The sequence below is a fragment of the Puma concolor genome, chromosome E1 (assembly GCF_028749965.1).
Source record: "Puma concolor isolate L17-30 chromosome E1, mPumCon1.1.hap2, whole genome shotgun sequence".
NCBI lineage: Eukaryota > Metazoa > Chordata > Mammalia > Carnivora > Felidae > Puma > Puma concolor.
The window spans coordinates 38448190-38464967 of NC_141680.1; the positions used below are offsets into that span (position 1 = coordinate 38448190).

Below are 16778 nucleotides of genomic sequence, written 5' to 3' on the forward strand. Positions count from 1 at the left end.
GAATCCATCCAAAAGAAGATGGATGAGTGGATGAGTGGATGGATGGATGGATATGTGACAAAGCAAATATAACAAAATGTGAGTCATAGAGGCTAGGCTGTAGGTATATATGGAGTTCTTTTAATATTTATGCATATTAGAAAATTTTCATAATATAATATAAAAATTATTATATTAATATTATTCAGAAATCATGGACTTAATTCACTGTGGTTTCAGAAAACCACAGACTTCCTCAGTTTGGAAATGTAATAAACATATTTGGGATTTTTAAGGATGTAATTTTCTAGGAATAGCATTATGACTTTTGCTTTTCTAAGTGAAGTAAAGGATAATCCTCTAGTTTGTTATTTCTGCCATAAGTAGCTAACTTTTATACTTGTTTAAAACTTCTAGGCCAGCAATTATGGAGTGCTAAAATTCAATTCAAGCATTCTGCCCAGGAGATCCTGAAATTTTGATTTTTTTTTAAGGAAAGGCAATTTCTGACTTTTCTCATAAATTTGATAAAAGGAAAGCTAATATGAGATTGGTGGTCCAGTAGGAAATGGAACTCAATTTTACATTTTTAAAATCACTTTATGGTATTAAAAATGACAGAGGTTAGAAACAAAGCTCTTATTCTTTTATTGAACTAGAATTGAAAGTGGCAGAAAATCATTTTGGCCCTAGTGCAGTAAATGTTATCACTAAAACATGTTCGGGGGATATTAGGATAGTCTCTCAAGCACTGGAGACAAAAGTTCACAGAACAAGAACTGATTTTTCTGTCCTTATCTTGAAATTATTAGATGTACAGGAGATGAAAGTATCTTAGCTCTAAGAGGACAGGGGAGTGGAGCGTGTGTTGAAAATGATAATGTCTCCATTCTGGAGAGAGGTGAAATGGAGAGAGTATGGCGGAGTGGGTGTCCCAGCACTGACAGGATGATGGAGGGGGTCCACAGGCATGGGGAGCCAGCACCTGAACCAACCCCAGCACTGGGGAATCCAGAACCAGAGATAATTTCACCCGTGCAAAACTGTGCGCTGATAATGAAATGAAAAGCCAGGGATTCTATTCATTAAAAGAATTGCTTGAAGATTTTATTTAAAAGGGAAATGAAACTGGAGCTGTCAGCACCTACTTTATTTTGAGAATCCAATAGGAGAGAAATTTTAAGTCCATGTGGGAAAAACCAATCATTTTTGAGTGTGCAGTGTGATTATTCTTTAGAATTTTGTGTAAATGGAGCAGGTTGGTAGGCATATGTTTGCTGATCCTACAATGATTAAAATTCAGAATAAGTAAGGCTCCTGTGAAATGGAGTTTTCAGGCTCCAGCCAGTGTTCTGTACTGCCATATGGCATAACTAGAATTAATTGCTGTTCCCAGTCTCTTATTCTTTTACTGAGTATCTAGGTGCTCTGTGTGAAATATAAGCGGTTCCACAGAAGTATTTAATCACAGGAGATAGATGTTTGACATGTTCACGAAAGCAGTGTGTGTAGCTAATAGTCGCTTGGAAGAAAAAGCCCTTTGTGAGGTTTTCTTACCCCCCCCCCTTTTTATTAAGAAAAATGCATGGACAGGAGAGTTAGCAAGGAAAAGAGGGAAGATTCTCAGGACTTTATAGGTCGGAGTCAATAGAAATGGGGAAGAAAGGAATCTTTGCTGCTCGAGTCTTCATTACTCCAGGTGTGGCTCGTGGACCAGCCACAGCAGCATCACCTGGAAACTTGTTAGAAATGTAAACTCTCGGGCTCCATTGAATCAGACCTATTGAATCAGAATCTGCATTCCAATACAAATCCAAGGTTACTTGTATGCACAGTCCCATTTGAGAAGCACTGCTCTAACACATACGTTTAATTTCATTTCAAATTCATTTTCTCAGAACTCAGAATACATATTTCTGGAGATTATAAACTCCTTAAAGGCATGGATGGTCTTATGTTAATTTTTTTTTAAAAAAAGCTCTAGCATGGCGCTGGCAAGTGGTGTGAGCTAAATAATGTGAGTTGAATGAATGGGGGAGGGGGACTGTTAAAACCAGAAACTGGTTTTTTAGGTCCTTGGCTAAACCTTAAAGCAAGAAACCCTCTTTATTAGAAAATTTAATATTTGGTAGCTAGCCCCACATATTCTTTTTTTTTTTAATTTTATTTTTTAGCCCCACATATTCTTTAACAAAGATAGGATGCCTTTTTTTTTTTTAATTGATTTATTTTGAGAGCGCGCGCGCGCGCACACACACACACACACACACACGCGGCGTGTGTGTGTGTGTGTGTGTGTGTGTGTGTGTGTGTGTGTGTGCGCGCGCGCGCAAGTTGGGGAGGGGCAGGGAGAGAGAGAGAATCTCAAGCAGGCTCTGCACTGTCAGCGCAGAACCAGACGAGGGGCTGGCTCAATGTCACAAATCGCGAGAGTATGACCTGAGACAAAGTCGGATGTTCAACCGACTAAGCCACCCAGGCACTCCAGGGTGCTTTCTTTTTACCGAGTGTTAGGGAGTACAGTCTCCTATAATAGTATCTCTCTAATGTTCTGTGGTAAAAGGGTACCAGGTTGCTGACCATGCACTGGCATTCTACTGGAGCATGGGTGCCAGTCATTCCACCATCGGTGTGACCCATCACCAGCCCTCTGCTTCTGGTCATCACACTGCCTACTCAGTTCTGCATATCTTTGTCTCCACCATCTCTCACCTCCCCCGATGACCTCTCTTCTAGCCTTTTCCCTGTGTTTCTTAGCATCCATGTCTTTTTAGAATCAAACTCCACTACATCTCCGTCTCTGCCTTTGTAAAACACACCTGTTCTGCAGGACACTGTTTTGCTCACAGTCATCTTAAATACAATTTGCGGGGGCGCCTGGGTGGCGCAGTCGGTTAAGCGTCCGACTTCAGCCAGGTCACGATCTCGCGGTCCGTGAGTTCGAGCCCCGCGTCGGGCTCTGGGCTGATGGCTCAGAGCCTGGAGCCTGTTTCCGATTCTGTGTCTCCCTCTCTCTCTGCCCCTCCCCCGTTCATGCTCTGTCTCTCTCTGTCCCAAAAATAAATAAACGTTAAATACAATTTGCTTACTTTCCAGTAGTGCTGTTGGCATTCTTCAAACTCCTTGCTGACACTTCTAGACTTTTCCCATTCAGTCTTGTCCCAACCTCTCCCCTTTGAGATGTGTCTACGTGGCTTTACAGGTCTCTGCCCCTCTGTCATCTTTTGAGATCACGCTCCTCCTCCTGCTGTTTGAGGACTGAAGCAGTGACACGGTTATCTTCCCTCCTCTGTTACCACTACGCCCCAGAGACCCTCTCTTTCTTAAATTTAGCTTTCCTCCCCCCTCTGTTACATGTCTCCTTCATCATAGAAATATGTTCAAATATCTCCTAATGTTAAGAAAAACATTACATCCTGCACAGCGGTTCCCTACTGTTCTGTATCTCTTTTTTTGCAGACAGAAGCCTAGACTCTGGTTTCCTCTTCTCTGGTCACTCCTCATTCCTCTACAGTCTTGCCTCTGCTTCTGTCAAGTTACTCTTGCCAAAGCACCAAAGTGCCAGTAACTCTTTAATTGCCACATCTAGACGACACTTTTCAGTCTTTGTCTTATTTGTTCTCTCTGCAGCATCTGACGCTGTTGATAGCTTCCTTTTCCTCCAAAAGTTAAAAACAAAAACCAAAAATCCTCTCCCTCTCTCAATTCCCATGGTAATAGTCTCTCCTGATTTTCCTTCTTCCTTTCTTTTATATTCTCTGTCTCCCCCTCCCACCCCCCCAGGTTTTTGCTTGGGCTCATTTTCCTGCCCTGCCCTCTTTACCATTGCCCCTCAGTCTTGCCTCTTTCCCCACCACATTCTTCTTGGGCAGTTGCACACATGTCCACAGCTTCATGACTTCCTCTACAGTTCTGCAGCTCCACTGCACATCTCTCCACAAGGCTTCAGACAGCATATTGGATAGCTCCTTTTGGGTGTCTTAGATATCTCAAAGCTTACATGGCTGAGGCAGACCCTTCTGGATGCCTAGCCAGCAGGCACCCTCCACTCTTCCTTGACAACAGAACCCTACTAGCCTAGGGATGAATCATGATTTGAAAGCCATGACAGACTTCTGATAGCCTCTTACAGGACAGTCTTATGCTTGGGAGATGGCATACATTAAATGCAATAGCCACCTTAAGACATAACTCTGCTCTTAGGTATTAGAGCAGAAATACAGGAAGAGCCTAGGTCCTTCATGCCATTGTTGGGCCCCTGTATCAACCCTGGAATCACCTGTCTTCAGACCTTTTGTTTTAAAAGAAAAATAAACTTCTGTTTATTTAAGCCTATGTCCTTTAGGTGTTCTGTTACTCGTAGTCAGAAAAATCCTGATGCAGTGTCTAGAGCTGAACTCACTATTTTCTATTCTGCTCACCCCTAAACCTAATTCTGATTTCCCTAGACCTAACACCCCCAAGGCAGAATCCTGGGAGTCATTCCTGACTCCTTTGTCTTTAGTCCCTGAGCCATCAACAAGCCTATTGATTCTTCATCCTAAATCTGTCCTCCCTTTTCCCTTTGTCACTAGCTAAACTTCAGTCTTCATAAAGTCTTACTCAGAGCATTGCAAAATTCTGCTTTCTGGTTCTCTGTCTCAGGTTTCTCCCTGTTCCAGTTTATTCTGTTTATCCAATCTGTTGAAAGGGCAAACTTAAAAAAAAAAAAAAAAAGATAAGATAATTTAATCATGCATGCTATAGAAGATTTCTTGATGTGAAGCAATAAGATATATACTATAAGTGAAAAAGTACTATATATATATATATATATATATATATATATATATATATATATATATATATAAAACCTCAGAGAAAAATGCCTGAAGAAACCACCAAAATGTGTTCTTTTTATGTTAATTTATTTAATCTCTACACCCAACATGGGGCTCGAACTCAAGACCCTGAGATCATGAGTCACATGCTCTACCAACTGAGCCAGCAGGTACCCCACCCCACCAAAAACGTATGGTAATGATGGTAATCTCTAGGAAGTGGAGTTTGAGTGATTTTTAAATTCTCCTTTTTGTTTATTTGTATTTTCCAACTCTACAGTGAATATGTATTTAATACTAAGTCATTGAGATCAGAGCCTTTCCTATTTTAAAAAGGGACAGATTTAATAGCCAAAGAGTATTTGGTTTCCAGGTGAGAAAGGAGTTGGAACTGAGGGGAAAAGAGATGTCAAAAGAGGAAATTAAGCTTTAATTGTGTAGTATGGTCTTGGGTCACTCTTGTGAAGATTTGAAGGTGTTTTACCCTGTGCCAAAACAAACATACATCCATAAATGCACATGAAAGTAAAATTATTTTTGAGCCATATGAAATACAGCCATCCTTTGAGTAATTTATGATGATTTTGCTAAAAAATAGTTTTTTTTTTTTTAAATAAAGGAAGTTCATTCTCAAGGTCTTCATTAGATGAGGTATGACTGACTGGGAACAACTTTCATTTCTTAGATATTATCTCTTTGAGCTGCACTGAACTGACACAGGATGAATCCTTCATTAGAAAAGGATTATCTACACTTTGTGTGACTAGTAAAACATTTGGGTTTGTGGGACTAGTTTCCCAAAGTGATGGTGCTTGAGTAAACCCCTCATTTCCTCCTTCTCAAAACATCAGTCACCATGATTGAGTTTTATGTTGGTCATAAAGAGAAATGGAATCACCTAAGAGCAGGATGAAGATTACAAACTGGAAGCAGTTAATTTGCTTAAATATTTATTGGCTCTTTGTTTACTCTCTGTTGGGAATGATGCCAGGCAATCAAGACAGTCTCACACATGACATAACCCTGTTTTTCAAGAAGTTACTGGGCCAGTGAGTGGCCAGACTCATGACCAGAGCCAGCATGTAGACCACTGCTCACAGATATCTTCTATAGAAGGTCTGAAATGTTTGATTTCAATTTGTTACATACCTGGAGTCTCACCATTTAGAAATTTATTTAGGCTCATCACCTTATTTTAAAATACAAATTCACCTGGAGGGTTAAGAGACTTTTGAGTGCACATGCATGTGCATTAGCCCTGTTTAATGGTTTTCTTGTAACTTTTGGTTAAGATGACTGTGCTTGGGAAATTCAGTGGCCAGTGAGTTGTTGAACCAACTTTTTATGTGTAATGAACAGTGTTAGGTACACTGAGGGTTATCAAAGCATCAGAGGATCCTTTTCCTTGGGAAGAATGAGGGCTTCAGAGACTCTAACATCTGTGATTTAAGAATGACAGTCAGAGCCAACATTCATTGCACATGCACTGTATGCCAGACCCGTTGTCAAAGGGCTTTACACACATTATCCCATTTAATCCTCCCCATAGGTGTGTGAGATGAATATTGAATAATCCCTATTTAGCAGATGAGAAAACAGATTCAGAGAGGTAACCGACTTTCTCAAGGTTACACAACTGTTAGGGTCTGGAATTGGGATTTGAACCCAGGCGGTATGATTGTTGGGCCAGCACTCTTTTGAGGCTCAATTTCTTTATAAAAAGCAAAGAGTATAACTTTATTCATTCATTCATTCATTCATTCATTCATTCATTCAGTGTTTATTGAGCATATACTATTTGCAAAGCATTTTTGTGGTGAATATGACACAGATTCCAGTCTTCCCGTAACTTATTTTTGAGCTGGATAAACCAAATAATTATACAATACATGCACCTAGTAGGATTGTTGTCCTGCATAAAAGTGCCTAATATAACCCATGTTACTTAATTAGATACCCCAAAAATATTCCCAAGAAACTTACAACCCAATGGGAAAGATGTAAAAGCATGCATAAATAACTATAACTCAAGATATACTGTGGCTAAAGCTTTAGAAGAGGTACACATAGATTGTACTGTGAAATCCCAGAGAAAGAAGTCAGTTCTGGCTGAAGGGATCTGAGAAACCTTCAGGGCTATGAGATGGCATCATGGCTTGGCTGGGGGTTGAAAAGGATGGGTTTTGGTGAGGTACATGGCACCCAGAAATAGCAGGTACAAAGATACAGAGAAGGTAAAGTTTAGCCATGTTTGGGAACCAAAGGGTAATTTGGTTTCTTAAGCACAAGGAAGTAATTGGAGAGATACCTGGAAAAGATTGGATGGAACCAAACGTTGGAAATGAGAGCTTTGACTGGATTTGAGAGAAGTAGGTAATTTGAGAGAGGAAAGTTCTGGGCAGGGGTATGTAAGCTGATGCTTTAGTAGGGAGCTATGGATAACATGTGAATCCTTGACACCTGGGAGGTGGGAGATGGTTGCAAAGAGAATAGAGGGTAAGAATGTCAGAGTTTGCGTATGTTTCCTATCCCCAGAGAAGGAAGGCGTATCATTTCTCCTTCTCATTATCTTTTGCTTTGAGGACACCAAGCTCATGTTTATATCCTTGGTTCTATAGCTGGCTTTGGTTTGTTATGGGCTTAATAAGCTTTTATGGATAGCCAGGTAACCTAACCATTTCTTGGAACTTTACAGAAAAATTAGCCAACTTTATGCTTCAACTTCTGAAATGTGATTGGTTTGTAAATGAAAGATTGTATCTACTATACTTCAGATCTGTTAACAAGATTTAATCACTGTTCTGTTTTGTTTTGTTTCTAAGATTTCATGGGTTTTTGAAACTGGCCCAGAATACTTAACACTATTATTTTGTTTCATTAGGAAAATGCATTCCAAGGTCCAAACAACTAGAAATGGAGCACAGACTATACTTGAACTGGGGCCTACCTGTCTAGAATTTTCTTAACAGACAACCATTGGCAAAATACCCATTTCCTTTATAATGTTTTCCAAGCTTGCCCCATCATATGAATTACCTGAGGATCTTGCTAAAAAATAGTTTTCTAGGTCTCTACCCTGGAGATGCTAATTTACTAGGTCTGGGGTGATCTCTGGGAATTCATGTTTCAATAAGGGCTCCAGGAGAGTCTTAAAATCGGGCAAGTATATGTAAAGATCTTTATCAGAAGTTGTTTTTTTTTTTTTTTTTTTTTAAGGTAAGGGACTACTTTGGTTTTCAAATGAATTTTAATTTTTTTTTTCAACGTTTATTTATTTTTGGGACAGAGAGAGACAGAGCATGAACGGGGGAGGGGCAGAGAGAGAGGGAGACACAGAATCGGAAACAGGCTCCAGGCTCCGAGCCATCAGCCCAGAGCCTGACGCGGGGCTCGAACCCACGGACCGCGAGATCGTGACCTGGCTGAAGTCGGACGCTTAACCGACTGCGCCACCCAGGCGCCCCGGTTTTCAAATGAATTTTAATAATGAAGGGGAAGGAAGGAAGAAGGATTTGACAGGGAAGTATGAGTTGAGGCTGTTAGTTGGGTGGTGAGGAGGGTCCCCCAGTATGATTGGGGATCATTGACAGGAAAATTTTACCAACAGGGCTTAAGACCAGCAAGTAGCTGACAACATTTTAACCTAATTGACTTGTAGGGTGGGGCATAGGGATACGGTCAGCAGCAGCTGGCCTTGGTCCTTCCTTTGGCATGATGTTTGCCTACTGTCTTTTGCACTTATGTGTGGCCTGGCAACATGTGGAGACATTTCTGATGCTGAAAAATCCCTTGAAGTGGGACAGAACCAAAGTCCTGGCCCCATGATGGGTCAGGTAAGTTCTAGGATTGACTGATTGATTGTAGTTGAACTGCTGGTGACCCCTGGTTCATATTGATACAGCCATAGAACTGGTCACATAGTCACTAGTCTTTATTTTTTTCTTTTCTTTTCTTTTTTTTTAGTCAGTAGCCTTTAGATCAAGCAGTTCCATTCTTTATGATTTGGATAATTGGGACGCTCCTGTAAGGATTTAACTATGACTGCTATAGATACGGTACAAAGAAATAAATGGGAAAGTGATATTCTAGTATAGAATCTTGTGTAATTAGGAAAAAAACTCAAGTTGAGGGCAAAACTGAAACAACTTAAAAATGATCTCTGAATTTCTGTGTGTATCTCAGTTCCTAACTGGAAGAAAGTGTATATATAAGGGCATGAGGTTTTTGAAAATTTCGGTAATTCATTGTAGCTTTTAGAGTGGTTACCAGTAGAAGCCTGCATTTTAGATTCTATTTTTATATATTTAATTATTCAGATTTTGGAGTGGTATGAATGAGTGAAATAATATTATGTCTTTAATTAGGATTCTGTTGTTATTTTTCAATTAATCTGTGTCAGTAGCTTTAGCATTTGTATTAAATCATTTTCTTCATGAAAGCTTTTAATGAAGAAACAAATTGATTGTATTTATATATTGGATTCTTGCCACTACAATGTGTATTCAGTCGTGTCTTTTGAAGTATATTTTTGCCAGTCATATTGTGGTTATTTTTTTTAAAAAAAGTTTTTTTTTTCAACGTTTATTTATTTTTGGGACAGAGAGAGACAGAGCATGAACGGGCGAGGGGCAGAGAGAGAGGGAGACACAGAATCGGAAACAGGCTCCAGGCTCTGAGCCATCAGCCCAGAGCCCGATGCGGGGCTCGAACTCACGGACCGCGAGATCGTGACCTGGCTGAAGTCGGACGCTTAACCGACTGCGCCACCCAGGCGCCCCTGTGGTTATTTTTTGAAGCCAGTCTTTGAAGGGGAAAAACTCTTCGTTTGGTAAAGGTTTTAACTTAACAAAGCATTCTTATTTTTTCTCTTTCTCTTCTTCCTTGTCTTCTCCTTTGGTTTTCTTCCTGGTTTTCCCTCTTGCCTTCGTGTGAGTAATTTAGAGGGAAATGAAAGTATCCTTCCCCATCTTCTTTGGGATAAAATCCATACCCCATGGCATTGCTTGGAGAGCCTTGCCTGCTGCCTGTGTCTCCAGCCTTGTCTCTGACGCCTCCCTGAAATGCTCTCTGTGCTTCGCGTAGGCTGAACTCAGACGGCCCTTCTGTTTCTCATGTCCATTCACTTACTTAGCAAGCATTTATTGAGCCCAATTTCTGTGCCACTGCACCCTGAGGGCTCAGTGACATAGAGAGACAAGAGGACTGCGGTGCAGTATTGTAGGTGTTACTCAGAGGCATACACAGAGGTGCTATGGGAGCACCAAAGGACCACCAAGGGTTCACTGGGAGAAGAAGGGGCACGATGGAGAAAGTGTGCTGGCAGAGAGAGCAGAGACGTGTGAGAGCAGCAGTGTGAACAGAGGAGGGGAGAGCCTCAAAGCTAGAGCTGGGGTAAACCACTGCAGGATTTCAAGCAGGGGAATGATAAGACTGGGTTTGCACTTTAGGTCATTAGAATAACATGGTGGTAATGACATTACAGCTGACATTTACCAAAGGCCTGCCAGGCGCCAGGCCTAGTGCTCAGCTCTTCGTGCGCATTGTCTCAGTTAACCCTCCCCAAAACCATACAAGGCAGGTATAGCTTTTATTTCTGTTTTAAAGATGAAACCAAAGGAGGGGGTGGGGCAATGGGCAAAATGGTGGAAGGGGAGTGGGGGATACAGGCTTCTAGTTATGGAATGAGTAAGTCATAAGAATAAAAGGTACAGCACAGGGAGTATAGTTAGTGATGTTGTAATAGCATTGTGTCATGACAGGTGGTACTACACTTGTGGTGAGCACAGTATAATGTATAGACTTGTGGAGTCACTGTGTTGTACACCTGAAACTAATGTAACATTGTCTGTCAACTATAACTCAATTAAAAAAAAAAAAAAAAGATGAGGAAACTGAGGCTGCAGCCAAAGTCTGACAGCTAGAAGGTGGAGAAGCTGGGACTCCGACCCAGACTTGTCTGCAAAGACTTTGCTCATCACTTCCTTCTTCATCAGCACTGGGAGAATGGGTCAGGGAGGAGCAGGGTGGCAGGTGGACGTCTTAGGATGTGGTGATATCAATGAGTCTGGCATCTTGAGGGCTTGAATGAATCCAGCATCTGTAGACATAGGAGCTAGATTAAAAGATATAAAGGGAGTAGAATTTACAGGTCTTGGTGTTTGATGGGATGTCCACAGTAATAGAGAAAGAGGTGAAGAGGCAGTTCCTGAGTTTCAGTTGGGTGGGCAGAGATGTCATCCATTAAAACGGGGAACAAGAGATAGGAGAGGTTTGAGACTGGTGGGACAGAGGAGAGTCCTGAGAGCAAAGAGAAGAATAATGCTATTTCCTGTTTTTGGATATTTTAATTGATTGTGAAAAGTCTCCACTATGTACAGACATTACAGTCAAGTCTTTGGCCATTGGTGTCTCTCCCTCCTGCCCCAGCCTAAGCCCCAGGACATGCCCTCTAGTCTTCTCTTACTTTCTTGTCCTTCATCTCAAAAGCCTAGAAGAACCTTAACCTCAGATCAATTCAACTATCCACCCACCTTCTCTGCTTTTATACTTGGGCAGCTACTCAGTGCTGAAGAAAAATTACGCAGTGGGACTTAGTAAGTCTTAGTTTCCAACCCCAGCCGAGCCCTTAATGACACCTGGCAGTTACTTTACATGCTTCCTCTTAGCAACATTTCTAATTTCCTCTCCTCCCACCCTGCTCCCCAGTCCTTAGCAGATTTATCATATCACTCTTGAATGACATCATTGCCTACTTCACAAGATAAAAAAGAGGCTTGCAGGTTGGAAACCACTCAGACTCTTGCCATATCCCCTTCTCAAACATGCCTGCTTTGGGCCTCTGCCATCTGTTCTGAAGGGCCTGGCCCCTCTGCATCCTGGGCCTGGCCTCTCTGTGACCCCCCCTCCCTCCCCTACCAGGCATCCTCCTCTATCTGATCCCAGATCCTCCCTCAGCAACCCTTATCTGCAAGCAGTAAGATGGGTTCTGGCATTAGCCAGACCTGGGTTCTTCTGGCCCTAGTTTTTACCTTGTGTGTGTGTGTTTGTGCCAATCAAATCACTCCTGCACAATTTGACCATTCCAGCCAAACAGTCTCACAGTTGGGGCTTTCTGTACTCTCGGTCCCTCACAGTGTCTGGCAAATCGCAGAGATTTATTAATGTTTGAGAGAGTGAATGCAGCCTTCATAACTTGAGATATAGATGGTATGTTGGCATGTTAATGTTGAGAAATGCACTCTGCCTAGATGAGCTCTAAGAACTAGTCCAGCTTAAATACTTTTATGCAACATTTGCTCTCAGGTGAATAATGTGATCATGTTCATAACAAGGTAAATACCAAAGGAATTTTCGAGTGAATATCATCTTTTTGAACCTGCCCCCTGATTCTGCACAAGATAAACTGTGGTAGCTTCACGATGTGGACTTCTAAACTTCTATGATGCAATCAGATAACCTCTCCATACTTCGTTTTCCCATCTATAAAGTGATGGGCTGGATTAAATGACCTTCAGTGTCCTTCCAGCTGTAAAATTCAATGAGTATAGGGTCCACAGTCACAGTGTCATGCAGATAGCAGTTATTTACTAATCAGATAACTAGGAGTCTTGGTGGCCCAAGAGTAGCTATTAACCTGAAGCAGGCAAAAATAAAATAAAATTAGGTTCCAAGCATCAACACAGACACAAATGGCAGAGCCCAAGATACTACAGTTTAAAACATGGTGATCAGCTGGATTTCTTTGTAGGTGATTGCTGCCTTGTTCTCTCCAATACACAAGTTTGGAACCAAAAGATATCTCTGGTTTTACTCTTGACAGTCTATTCCCAGCCTGCCTCCAAATCTGTTGTCAAATCTCTTGTCCCTCTTCTTGGTCTTCAGTAAACTGTCTCTGAGGCTTTCTCCTTCCCCTCCAGGCTGCACATTTCTGCTGGTTTGATCACAGTGGACATCATTCCCTGTCCTTAAAAACAAGCAACCCAACCAACCAACCCAACAACCAGTTCTTCAGCTGCTCCCCTTTATCTACAGAAAGAAAAAAAAAATCTAAACTCCGACTTGACATTTATAGTCATTTATTTGGTCACAATATACCTGGCTGGCATTTTTCTTTAATAGTTCATCGAGTTATAATTGATTGCCTATTACACATAGGGAGCATGGAGATTATGAGACATACAACCACAATTTGCAGTCCTGATGCTAGAACAAAGGAGAAGGGATATTTGAATGCAGGTTTTCAGTGATGTGGTGAAAGACCATAATCATTGACTAATTGAGGAAAGCATGTAGATCTCTTACTGTTGGAATCCGAGTGGATGTTGGATTGACTGTGGCAGGGATTTCATGTAGTGAAAGTGTTATGGAAGACTCTAATGGTGAGTAAGGTTTTATTTGTTTTATTTCTTTATTATTGTCTGGGAACAGACTTCCAAAAAATCAATACTGTCAACATTGGATGACAATGCTTGTTTATTATTTAATGAAAGTTGAATTGTGACCAGTTCATAAGTAAGAGAACATTGTGTTGTCTTCCAGAGTAGGTTTCTAAAATTTGTGGGTATAGCGGGGCACCTGGATGGCTCAGTCGGTTAAGCATCCGATTTTGACTCAGGTCATGATCTCAATGTTTGTGGGTTTGATCCCTGCATTGGGTTCTGTGCTGACAGCTCAGAGCCTGGAGCCTGCTTCAGATCCTGCCCCCCTCTCTCTCTCTCTCTCCCTCTCTCTCTCTCTCTCTCTCTCTCTCTCTGACCCTCCCCTGCTCATGCTCTGTCTCTTTCTCAAAAATAAACATTAAAAACAATTTTTTTAAATTTGTGGATATAGTCTCAAGACCACAGAAATATTACGTCCAAAAAGAGAACCTATGAACTTATGGCAGATCCTTCTGTTACATGAGTTATATGCTTCTCTGCTATTACCACAGTATTTGTTATTTACTATCTTAGATTGACATCTGTTCATGTATAAATATCTCATAGTTTAGACCAGATTGTAAGCTTCTTGTAGGCAGATACAAGGTCCTGTTCTTTTGATGGATTGAAGGTACTGGGCTAGATGGGGCACCAGCTCCCCTCCAGGGGACTTCCCATTCCTGCCTATTTCTGAGACTGGTGCCCCAACCCCTGGGTCCCAGCCTCTGAGGCCTCCACCAGAGACTTCCACCAGATGGTGCTCTTTTCCCATTTCTGTTCTTGGGTGTCGTTGGCCATATTACCCTTTGCCACTTGTCCATTCTTTTTGCAAGGTAGTAGATGAAACACTGGTACTAGAAAGAAAATTTGAAATCAAGTGAATCTTCCAAAGTGAGAAATGAAGTTTTAGGAAATATCTGTAGTGTACAGACTATTAGTATTGTTCACAAAAGCCATTTCCTCGGTCATATATAACTCTCTACATGTGGCTGATCAAGGCCATTTGCAAGGGTTTTACTAGTGTTATCAACTTGCCATTGAAGCCCTGGTCAACCAGGTTTCCATTTGAATTCTAAGATTCCATTACTAATATCAGTATAACACTTCATTCTTGGCAGTCTGTTTGGAGACAGCCATTACCAGAGAACAGAGATAGTCAAGAGGGAAATAGAAGTCATCTCTGGACCTTGAGTATCGCAGACAGCCTATCCATTTAGAAGGCACCACTGTTTTGGCATAAAAACCAAAGTTCAAATTTACATCCTTAAGAAGAGATTCAATTTTGTTTAGCAGGTGGCTTAACAAGACAGAGAATGTATGATGTGTTTTAAATTTCCATAAGTCACAGGTAAAATAACACCTTTAATACTTTAGTTGCAAAAAAAATTCATCTAGATGTTCTAGATTTATAACATTACAGATGTTGGCCTTTCTGGGTAGTTATTTTATAATGTCATTGCAACCTTATTCATCTAACCCAGAGGGTCTTATCATTTTGGAGGAAAAGAGTTATTGACATTTTTGGAAATCTAATGAAGTTTATGGACTCTTCTTCAAGGGAAAAGAAAACATAGATTGATTTTAACCCATAATTTTAGGGAGTTTATGAGTCTTCTAAAGCTCACCTATGGACTCCAAGTTAAAGATGTCTGGTCTAACTACTCTCTGATGCTAAGCTGTCTGACAAAACAATTATACCTTCTCTTAATAGATTTATTTCCTATATTACAGTAAATAGAAAAAACAGTTAATGTGGAATTTAAGAGCTTGAACTCTGAGCCAAGGAGACCTGGATACAAATCTTGGTTCTGCCATTTAATAGCTGTGTGATTTGGGTCAAGTTTGTTGGCCTTCCTGAGTTTCAGTTTCCTTATCTGTAAAATGGAAATAGTAATAGTACTGGCCTCATAGGGTTTTGATGAAGGTTAAATAAAATAATACATATAAAATGTATACATAGCACAATGCCTAGCATATGTTAAGTGCTGAATATGCTAACCTTTGCTATAATCAAGAGATGGAATTATTTTTCTTTCTGAGATATTTTCAGTAATAGAGGATAAAGTAGTTTGTCTTACCTACTTCACCAGGATCTATCTAATTAGCTAGCTGAGGGGTGAAAGCTCTGAGTACTTTAATCTCAATAACTATGTTCATTGGTTAGCTCCGTAGTCAAGAATTTGATACCCACCCCAACTTTCCAGTCTAATAATTAAGAGTCAGTAGCTTCATTTTTAGCAGACATCTAGTGTTCTGTGACTCTTGAGTAGCAAACTAGATCAGTTTGTTTGCAGTTTGAAAGATACTGAAATATATCAGCAGGTGGACTCTATGTATTTTAGACACCATTTTGTCCATGGCACCAGAGCAAAACACTTGTCATATACAAGACATTCAACAAGTATTTGTTGATTGAGTGACTGAATTCTGTTACAATGGTAAAATGTATCTAGAGAAAAAAGTGAATTTTGCTGAGTGTTTTTTAAATTAGATTATATTTTTAAGACTTTCCTCCTCAATTTTTTATGAGAGTGCATGCTCTGGGAACTAGTTGCTAAAATTGGAAACTTGTCTGCCTCATTACGCGCCAAGTAAACCGTGAGCAAGTTATCTCCCCTCTCAATACCTTGGTTTCCTTAGTTATTAAATGAGCATAATAATAGGGTTACACAGTGTGGAGGAAGTGGGCTCATATAAGAGAAGTATTTAGAACAGTGTCCAGCAATATATTTGAGAAATCTTAATGTTGTTATTACTGTCCTTGCTATTACTACTACTGCTACTGCTGCTGCTATAGATTCAAGATCCCCTCAATATGGTGAATTCAATTTATTTGTTGTTACCTTTCCCTAAGTTTCACTGAAAACCTAATTTAAAAACACAAGTAGAATGCAACAAATATTGCATTGCATGTTAACTAACTAGAATTTAAATAAAATTTGGAAAATAAAATAAAATAAAATAAAATAAAATATAAAATAAAATAAAATAAAATAACATAAAAATAGCAAACTTTGTCTGACATGTAATGTAACTGTAAATTTTCTAGGCTATTCTGCCTAGCCGACCGTTAGGAAATTTTATTCTTCTATTTTCATTTTTTGAGGAACAAGTAAAGATGGATTTGTTTTGACTGAATGTGAAAATAATAATCATCAATATGGTTGCAGCATTTTCTCTCTGCTCATTCTGTGCTCATCTTTTTCCAGTTCCAAATATCATTTGCATGGACCTGATGATGTTGAGTATGGATATTGCCGCGGAGTGATAGCTTCCTTTTCATATTGAAGCTGAAGCTTCAAAGGGAAGATTAAAGAAGTGTTTGTTATCTATCTGCACAGGCCTGATATGAAATTCTCAGAGGCTTTTAGGATAAACACAGCTCTGTGTGTGTGTGTGTGTGTGTGTGTGTGTGTGTGCGCGCGCGTGCGCGCGTGTGTGCATGTGCCTATGCTTTTTCTTCTATATAACTCTATTGTGGTATTTGCATTTTGGTTTAAAATTTCTAGTTTCAGACTTGTTGGAGTCTCCGGCTAAGGGATAATTGTTTTCAGAATGAAGG

General features: G+C 40.3%; 1 protein-coding gene and 1 long non-coding RNA gene across 2 annotated transcripts in view; both read left to right on the top strand.

The window, feature by feature from the left end:
* Nucleotides 1–16778, top strand: part of SKAP1 (src kinase associated phosphoprotein 1) — a 281531-nt gene that overhangs the window by 39242 nt on the left and 225511 nt on the right. The gene's annotated exons all lie outside the window — the stretch shown is intronic.
* Nucleotides 8270–9652, top strand: LOC147574309 (uncharacterized). Its single transcript, XR_015244102.1, has 2 exons — nucleotides 8270–9333; nucleotides 9571–9652. It is a non-coding gene; the product is annotated as an uncharacterized LOC147574309 (long non-coding RNA).